Source organism: Tachyglossus aculeatus, chromosome 10, assembly GCF_015852505.1.
Source record: "Tachyglossus aculeatus isolate mTacAcu1 chromosome 10, mTacAcu1.pri, whole genome shotgun sequence".
Classification (NCBI taxonomy): Eukaryota; Metazoa; Chordata; class Mammalia; order Monotremata; family Tachyglossidae; genus Tachyglossus; species Tachyglossus aculeatus.
This window is the reverse complement of record NC_052075.1, coordinates 6,682,717-6,692,824: the sequence shown is the minus strand read 5'-3', so window position 1 is coordinate 6,692,824 and position 10,108 is coordinate 6,682,717. Positions and strand designations below refer to the sequence as shown.

The window sequence follows — 10,108 nt, the reverse complement described above, 5'->3', positions numbered from 1 at the left end:
AACATAACGTAGTCGGTAGCCACATTCCCTACCCTCAGTGAGTAAGCGCTTGGGAGAGTACACTATAACAGAGTTGGTAGACACGTTCCCTGTCCCCAAGAAACTTATGGTCTAGAGGCAGCATGGTCTAGTGGCAAGAGCGTGAGTTCTAATCCTGACTCCACCATCTGTCTGCTATGTGACCCTGGGCAAGTACTTCACTTCTCTGTGCCACAGTTAACTCATCTGTAAAATGGGGATTAAGACTGTGAGCCTCACGTGGGACGACTTGATTACCTTGTATCTACCCCAGCGTTTAGAACAGTGCTTGGCACATAGTAAGTGCTTAACAAATGCCACAATAATAATAATTATTATTAGAGGGGGAGATGGAGGTTAATATAAATAAATAAAATAATTGTGGGTATACTCATACCCGCAAGTGGATCATGTCATGTCAGAACAGACATGTCTTGTCTAGAATGTAAGCTCCTTGTGAGCAGGGAATGTATTCACCAACTCTATTTTATTGTATTTTTATTTTCCCAAGCACTTACTACAGTGCTCTGCATTCAGTAAGTACTCAGTAAGTATCATGGACTGTTTGGTTATGAAGGAAACATTTCTTAATCCCTCCATTGTGTAATATCCAAAGCATGCAATGGAAACACTGCTATATAGCAGAAGTGACTATTCTTGCTTTAACTGAAAAAATAATTGAAATTATTCTCCTGGGTTTGTATACTCCACATGGCATGTTTCTATCAATCCCGATGCAAAATAAAGAAATGAACTAAAGGACTTATTGAAGTTACTCTCCTAAATTGTTTTGACAAGTTTTTTACATTCTGAGTCCTTTCATCATAATTTTTTACAAACTCTTAGAAATTCATCTGGCCTTGTTTATGTAAGAAAAAAAGAAACCGAAGTATGAAATCAAGTGAACAATGCTATTCAAAAAGTTTCAAAAGAGAAAAGAGGCTGTTTTCTAATGGTGTATAAAAGTGAGTCTTTGTGAGCTAAATTGTGAGAGTGAAGAGAAAATTGTACTGATAATTCCAGTCCACCTCTCTGGATACTCTACCTCATTTAGCAAGCCTCCTTTGTGTCATGGAGGAAAAGTTCCCTCTGGTCTAAAATGTTTTCCTGGCAGAATTCAAGAGCTGCTTGTTTTAACCCCATTTTAAAGGTCACATCCTTCCTTCAAAAGGTTCCCTGAAATTTCTCCATTCTTTTCAGTAACAATGGCAGAGCAATATTTTTTTGTAAAGAGTACTGAACAATAAAACATGTTTTTCGGTATCGTCTTTCACCCAGAAAACAGTGTTTGAAAGATTTAGTAGTAAGAGGTTGAATAAATATAGAAAAATAAATTATAGAACAGTGGTTCTCAAAGAAAATTCCATTGTAACCACATAGGTGGTCACCACCACATTTTGTCGGCTGGGCCTAGCTGTCAAACTAGGCTAATAATGAAAAATAAACAGAAAGTGGTGCAAAATTCACAGTATTTGAATACCCTTTCTTTCTGCTCTTTTTGTCTCTCGGTTTTTCATTGTCTCATGCTATCTCTCTGTCTCTACCCTTCTTTATTTCTGCCTGCCTCCATTTGACCAAATGCTACCATTTTCTATAACACATAAAATTCTTCACTTTCTGCTGTTGGAAATGACTAAACTCTAAGGACTCCAAACACAATGATTGTTTATTTTTAAAAGTGCTCATTCAAGTGTAAGAATTCAATTATATATGACTAACATTTTGGAGGGGCATTGGCCAAGAGCAAGAAACTATAAAGTGGTTTATACAGAACTTGAATCAACAACAGAAGGAATAGGGGAACATTGTGGAATAGGAAAACATTGGTGATGCCGGTGGTGAGGTATTCTACACAAATGCATTATGCACTAGAATGAACTTTTTATAGGCTACTAGTGGAGGGGGGCATCATTTACTAAAAACAGCAACACTCAACAGCAAGAGGTTGTTTCATAGGCTAGGAGGAGATAAATGAGGAAAGGAGGATTTGAAAAATCCACCCTGGCCCTGCCCCTGTGAAACGGCTGTTCAAAGACTGCGGGACCAATCTTCAAGGCTACTGTCCTCTCCCCACCTTTTTGTTTGTTAGTGGTGTAACCCAATAAGGAAAAGTGAGACTTTGCTCTAAATGCTTTTAACTTGGGAGTGGTAGATTTGCCATGGGTCTAGCCATAGGAACATTCTATGGTATTTCATCAATCGTATTTATTGAGCACTTACTGTGTGCAGAGCACTGTACTAAGTGCTTGGGAAGTACAAGTTGGCAACATATAGAGACAGTCCCTATCCAGCAGTGGGCTCACAGTCTATTCGGGAAGCACTCGGGAAGCAGCGTGACTCAGTGGAAAGAGCATGGGCTTGGGAGTCAGAGGTCATGGGTTCTAATCCCGGCTCCGCCACTTGTCAGCTGTGTGACTTTGGGCAAGTCACTTAACTTCTCTGGGCCTCAGTTACCTCATCCGTAAAATGGGGATGAAGAATGTGAGCCCCACGTGGGACAACCTGGTCATCTTGTATCCCCCCCCACAGCGCTTAGAACAGTGTTTGGCACATAGTAAGCGATTAACAAAATGCCATCATCATTCTAAAGAAGTCCATTTCTAGACTATTAATAGGCTGCAATAAATTGTCTAGACTATAAACTTCTGTCTAGATTGTAATCCAATATGGAATCTAAAGGAAAGGTGGGACTTTTTTCTAAATGCTTTTAATTTAAGGGTGGAAGATATGCCTTAAGAATAATAATAATAATAATAATGATGGCATTTGTTAAGCACTCACTATGTGCAAAGCACTGTTCTAAGCGCTGGGGGGATATAGGGTGATCAGGTTGTCCCACATGGGGCTCACAGTCTTAATCCCCATTTTACAGATGAGGTAACTGAGGCTCGGAGAAGTTAAGTGACGTGCCCAAAGTCACACAGCTGACAAGTGGCAGAACCGGGATTAGAACCCATGACCTCTGATTCCCAAGCCCGGGCTCTTTCCACTGAGCCACGCTGCCTTAGGTCTACACTGGAGAAAGTCACTAATAAAAGCTGGGTCTCGAGCTGCTTCAGGAACCATGATTCCTCTCAATTCACTTCAATTCAATCATATTTATTGAGCACTTACTGTATGCAAAGCATTGTACTAAGTGCTTGGGAGAGTAAAATAAAACAACAGACACATTCCTGCCCAAAACGAGCTCACAGTATAGAGGGAACCAAGTTTTGTTTTTCAACAGCTCAGTGGAGAATCGAGAACAGCAGCAAGAAAGGATACCACTCTCTGGAGAAAAAAAATTACTGGACTACAAACCTGCATATTTCATAGCTCCTGTAGATATAAGGCAACAGATATAACCCATCTAGGGCTTATTTTCAAAATTCCCTAAAACAAGGGACATTGGTTGGCCTTGCCCCTCCTCCTGTCCGAAGTTTCTGGAAGCACAGTATATTGGAAACTTCTGATTCCGTTAGTCAATCATATTTATTGAGCACTTACTGAGTGCAGAACACTGTACTAAGCACTTGGGAGAGTACAATATAGAAATAAACAAACACATTCCCTGTCCACAATGAGCTTTCAGTCTAGAGAGGAATGTGGGATGGTTTGAAAGCATCCAGGACTGACAGAGAGGTTTGATTTGGGCTAGGTCAGTCTTAGAGGACCTTCTCCAGCTCTTTCAGGGTGAGCAAAGTGAGCAGTGTAGTCCCATACGGGTGTGTGTGTGTTTGTTAATCCATGAAATTGTCCCTGGCCTTTAAATTCAAAGGTTATACTACTTGATGGGGAGATGGTATCTATGTGTGCCTATGTTACTGATAAGGCTCATGAATGACCAACATCCTTGTCTACACTGTATTAAGATAACGACCTTCCCCTGGTGCATTTATGACATTTATTGTCAAAAGCGTCTGGCTCCATTTCTGTTTCTCCCTCTTCAGACTGCTCGAAGTCCAAGGTCCTATCATATGGGAATGATGAAAAAAAAAATTAAGGAAACCCAAGCCAAAGGGGGAAAAAAATCTCTTGTGCTCCATCATGTAGCATTGTTTCTGTGAAAAACAGTTGTAATATTGGGCCCTAATAGATGAGCCTCAGCCAACGATGAATAAAGAAGAGTGTGACTGAACTATAGCACATTAAGAATACAGAGTACTAGTGAAACACTCCATGACAAAGAAAAAGTACTTCACCAGTTATAGGAGAATAATAATAATAATAATGATGGAATTTATTAAGTGCTTACTATGTGCAAAGCACTGTTCTAAGCACTGGGGAGGTTACAAGGCGATCAAGTTGTCCCACGGGGGCTCACAGTCTTTAATCCCCATTTTACAGATGGGGTAACTGAGGCCCAGAGAAGTGAAGTGACTTGTCCAAAGTCACAGAGCTGACAATTGGCGGAGCCGGGATTTGAACCCCTGACCTCCGACTCCAAAGCCCGGGCTCTTTCCACTGAACTTTCAAGTCCATTGGATTTGTACCCTTTATTCACTCCACCTTCAGCTCCGCTGCCCAGAAGTACATATTTGGAATTTATTTCAATGTCTGTCTCCCTTCTAGACTGTAAGATCCTTGTGGGCAGGTATCATGCCTAACAACTCTGTTATATCGTACTCTCCCAAGCACTTAGTCCAGTGCTTGGCACCCAGTAAGCACTCAGTAAATATCTTTGATGGAGAGATGGATCCTAACTCTATGCCGATTGTTGCTGCCAAAGATAGTCTCTTTGGAATTCAACTGGTTGAGGATATGATATAATTTGGTAATAAAGTTAATCCCCCTCTCAGGATTGCACCTGGAGAGTTTCCAATACTCTACCAGTCTCGGCTATGGGGGGAAGAGTCAAGCAGAGGTGTATCCATTCCATTCCTAGCTAGGGCAGGGACGAGCGAGTGGAAGGCAATCTGCAACAAGTCAAAACTCCCTCAGCAGCAGTACGGGAGAGACTCAAGTTTACTGCGTGGAAGAAGGCAATGGTAAACCTCTTCCTAATTTTTTACCAAGAAAACTCTCTGGATCCACTACCAGAATGATTGCAGGGGGAAGTGGGGCGTTCTGGGAGAGATGTGTCCATGGAGTCGCTGTGGGTCGGAGACGACTCACCAGCACAAGACATGACAATAATTAATAGATCTATCAGTCCTCTGCCTAAAACTGAAGTGAGAGCCAGGTGTTTTCTATAAAGTAAGCACTGAGATGGAGCCATGCTGTTGATTGTAGCATAAACTTAACATTCCATTCACTGCTTGCCATTACTGCTATTATGCCAAATTCATCAGTGTAGAATAAGAAATGTTTTTCCGTATGAAGCTAGGAAAGCAGCTTTTCCTCCATCCCCACCAAAGCCTGATCATGTGAGTTCCTCTGGACCGTGAACTCGTTGTGGGGAGGGATTGTCACTCTTTATTGTTGTACTGTACTTCCCCAAGCACTTAGTATGGTGCTGTGCACGCAGTGAGCCCTTAATAAATATGATTGAATGAACGAATGAACTGTTAGTTTGTTGTGGGCAGGGATTATGTCTATCAACTCTGTTGTACTCTCCCAAGGGCTCAGTACAGTGTTCTACACACAGTAAGCGCTCAATAAGTACCACTGATGATGATGATGGCTACAATTCACTGTGTTGATCAAAATAGGACTTCATTGGTTGTTTAAAGTTTCAGCAAATAATTAAAAACTTAAAATCAGTATCTTCCTGTTTGTAGTTTTAGGAACTCGTGCACCTATTTTTGAGAAATTGAAAAAAAAAATTACCTTAACTCTAGGGAGCCTGCAAAATTGCTGTTAAGTCTGCTAAATTCACCTTTGGAGCTAAAATTTTCAATTTCTCAGAAGTATGTATGAGCAACAAGGTTCAAGTACTCCCTATTAATCCACCCATCAATCAATCAGCTGTATTTATTAAGCACTCACTATATGCAGAGCACCACACTAAGTGCTTGGGAGAGAACGATATAACAGAGTTGGTAGACATGCTTCCTGTCCACGGTGAGCTTACAATCTAGAGGGGGAGAATCATCCATGTAGAGATGGTAGTTGAAGCCATGGGAGTGAATGAGTTCTTTAAGGGACTGGGTGTAGGTGGAGAATAGAAGGGGACCCAGAACTGAAACTTGAGGGACTCCCATGGTTAGAGGGGGAGAGTCAGAGGAGGAGCCCGAAAGAAAGATTGAGAATGAGTAGCCAGAGAGATAGGAGGAGAACCAGGAGAGGATAGTGTCAGTGAAGTCAAGATTACATAATGTTCCCAGGAGAAGGGAGGGGCCCACAGCATCAAAGGCAGATTTTAATAAAGCAACTTCCAGAATTTGCTTTGTCTTGTTTTATGCTATCGAGTTGTTTCCGGCCCATAGTGACGCCACGGACACATCTCTGTCAGAAAGCCCCACCTCCATCTGCAGTTGTTCTGGTAGTGATCCATAGAGTTTTCTTGGTCAAAAGATGGAAGTGGTTGACCACTGCCTCCTTCCGTGCAGTAAACTTGAGTATCCATCCTCGACTCTCTCCTATGCCGCTGTTGCCCAGTACAGGTGGGTTTTGACTTGTAGCAGATAGTCTTCCATGCGCTAGCCTCTGCCCAAACTAAGAACTGAATAAGTAGGCCTCTGCTTGACTCTCCCTCCCATAGTCGAGACTGGTAGAGTACTGGAAACTCTCCAAGTGTGATCATTTGGGGGGGGAAGGGCGGGGAATATGTTCTACACTATGGTATATCAAAATAGATGCATAAGTTGTTAGATTTTCCCAATATCATCATCAAACAATTGAATTATGAGACTCTAAATGTGCTATTCAAGTTTTACCTAGTAAAGGTTATGATTAAGAGTAAAAGAAATAATGAACAATTAGTAAAGTATACCTGAAAAGTGAAAACTGGACATACGCATTAGAGAATGCAATTGACTTGTACCCTAGTATGCTGCACAATTATCCAATAAAGGACTAAGCCCCTTAATTACCCTATCCAGCCTCCCCTCTGTGCCAGCTATGAACTTGGCTGTGTGTCCCTTAAGCACTTCGACATTCGTCCTGGCCCAAAATACTTCCGTAAATATTCTTACTATTTCCCCTATCCCTAAATTAAGAACTAAATGCTAAGCACTAATGCCTGTCTCCCCCTTAGTCTGAAGGCTCCTTGCACTTTCCCATACATTCAGTAAAGCGCTCTGTATATAGTAAGCGCTCAAAAAATACCAGATTGATTCTAAAACAAGCTGTCAGCTCTTTCCAACTGCTTCCTCTTTCCTGTTGTTTTACCTGCTCAAGTTGAATTTTCTGATCATGCAATCTTTATCAAAGCTATTTTTCACATTTTTCCCGCTAAGATGTTCTCTACCACAAAATTTCCTTAAGTTGCCATGGGCCGAAAAACTCAAGCTGGTAGCAAGCTTTGGAGTGTGTCTTTTGCCCACTGCCAAGTCTAGCTAGTCCCCTCCCTTGGAGAGAGTCCCATACTTGGCTCTGAGACTCCCTCGATCCTCAAAATCAGCCGAGGCTGCCAAGAAGGATTCCAATTAGCCCCAGTCCTTATGGTAGATACCAACTCACACACAAAAACCAGAGGAAAATTGTTTTTCCTTGATTTGAATATGTGCCGATTGGTAGCCAGTTTGAGTAGATTTTGTGTTCTCCATAACTGACTAGCCAAGGCCTAGCTGTACTCAACTCTCCCTTGAGGCTCTGTTTTATGTATTCCTACCCAATGGTTGGGTGACGTTCAAATCCTGAACAATGGCGAAGCCCTGTACATGCTCAGAATGAATTTCAGCTCCGCAAACTACTCTAGACTTGAAGGTACATTAAAATAATATAATCTGATTTACCGTTCATCTCCAACTCCATCCATCCATCTCCATCGCCAACTCCAAATACCTCGTTTGTCCTCACAACAGGCCTGAGGAGTAGAGAGGAGTGGGTAGTAATATTCTGAGTTCTGCTCTTGGTCCAGGGAGAGGAACACTGTTCTGGCAATGAGGAGACAGGGGTTCTAGTCCCATTTTCCCTGTCCCTGATTAGCATGGGAGAAATCCTCATCTTCGCCTGCCTCCTTCCAACTCCGTGACCCAATGGGAGTTCGACTGGATGGGATGAAAGAGTGCAATCGAAGCATCACAAACCATGACCACTAAAATCAGTTGCTTCCCACAGCTTCTTGTTCTTGACTGTAAGCTCACTGAAGCCAGCAACTCTATCGTACTCTTCCAAGAGCTTAGTACAGTGCTCTGCACACAGTAAGTATTCAATAAATACCACTGATTGACCGAGGCTCATCCGTCATCACTCTCAGGAAATTCCATCTTTATTATCTCCCTTTGGCAGAGGGGGAAACTGAGGCAGCAAGCGTTTAAGGGATTGCATTAGGTCACTGTTAGTGGCAGAAGCTGTAACAGAGTTGAATAGTTCTGGTTTCCAAATGAGTGCTTTCTCTATTAGACTAAATGGCCTATGTTTGCCATTTTGAGTGTTCAGTACTGTATAAGCACTGCAGCCTAAAGGGCACTTTAGATGGCAAGGAATATAAGATGCTAAATGTTGGCATTTTAAATGTAAATGAGCCCAGGTTAGGCAAGAGCATAACACATAAGATTTTTCTGTGTAATTTACCATTTTGAAAGTCCTGAACAGTTCATTGTCAAATGGAATTCTGTCACATTTCATACACTTCAAAATCATCTTTGATCAGAGAAAAGGCATAAGAAATTCAGTCCAAAGTTGTTGATAATTTTTTTTCAGTTCTCAGAGCTTGAAAACAAGCACTTTAGATGAAAATGCTGCTTGAGCCCTGAGTACCTTGCCTGCGGCGTCGAAGCAAACTCCTGAAAATGAAGATTTTTAATATAAAAAACCCCACTCTGCCTGCTTTTTATCCTTAAAGAAGAACATCTGAAGATCCGCCGGTGAAAATGAGCAGAAGCACAGTGAATCTCTTTGAAGGTACAGGTGCACCAGAAAGCATCTGGTTTTAGCAAATTAAATCGCACAACAACATGATGCAACTGTTTCATTAGCCGTATTTTAAAGGTAACCTGATTCTTATCGCTTGCCTACTCCTTTGAGTGGTTATCATGAATACCATAAGTAAATAATATTAGACCACGCACTTTTTTTCATTTCCCTCTGCCAAGCAGTAATTGCAATAAAGATTTCAGTCTGTTTCATTTTGCTTTCTTTAACTCTTGGTGTATCAAAGCTGCAGTGGGTTGTGGTTTACCACTTAATCTCAGCCCTTGTTCTTGGATTTAGTGCTTTACAAGTAAATTATTCTTAACTGTAAACTGGCTGTTACTATACTCTCTCTCTTTCTAATTCCTTTTTTTACCCTGAGGCTTGTATTTTACCCTGCCAAAGGGAATTTTGCTTCTCAGCAATATTCTGTTTAAGGGCCCTTACAAATGATACTAAATAGTGCTGTAAGTATAATGATTTTTTTTGTCAAATGGTTTATAAATTTTATGTATATGTATACATATATTAGCATATATTATATATATGTATACATGTATTGAGAAGCAGCGTGGCTAAGTGGAAAGAGCATGGGCTTTGGAGTCAGAGGTCATGGGTTCAAATCCCAGCTCCGCCAATTGTCAGCTGTGTGACTTTGGACAGGTCACTTAACTTCTCTGTGCCTCAGTTCCCTCATCTGTAAAATGGGGATGAAGACTGTGAGCCCCTCATGGGACAAATTGATGACCTTGTAACCTCCCCAGCGCTTAGAACAGTGCTTTGCACATAGTAAGCACTTAATAAATGCCATCATCATCATCATATATTAGTGGAAAAAGCATGGGCTTGGGAGTTGGAGGTTGTGGCTTCTAATCCCGGCCCCACCACTTATCAGCTGTGTGACTTTGGGCAAGTCACTTCACTTCTCTGGGCTTCAGTTACCTCATCTGTAAAATGGGGATAAGACTGTGATCCCCATGTGGGACAACCTGATTATCTTGTATCTACCCCAGCACTTAGAACAGTGCTTGGCACATAGTGAGTGCTTAACAGGTGCCATCATTATTATATATATACATTATATATATCATTTTCAATGCAGGGTCTATTTGGGGCAGGAAGGGTCTTTGCAAGTAGAAAAGGGGAGCTGTCT

General features: G+C 41.5%; 1 non-coding gene across 1 annotated transcript; it reads left to right on the top strand.

Moving 5' to 3' along the window:
* The first annotated feature begins 4,786 nt into the window (after positions 1–4,786).
* On the top strand, positions 4,787–4,924 carry LOC119933825. The gene has a single exon (XR_005452695.1). It is a non-coding gene; the product is annotated as a small nucleolar RNA SNORA7 (small nucleolar RNA).
* The last annotated feature ends 5,184 nt before the right edge of the window (positions 4,925–10,108 follow it).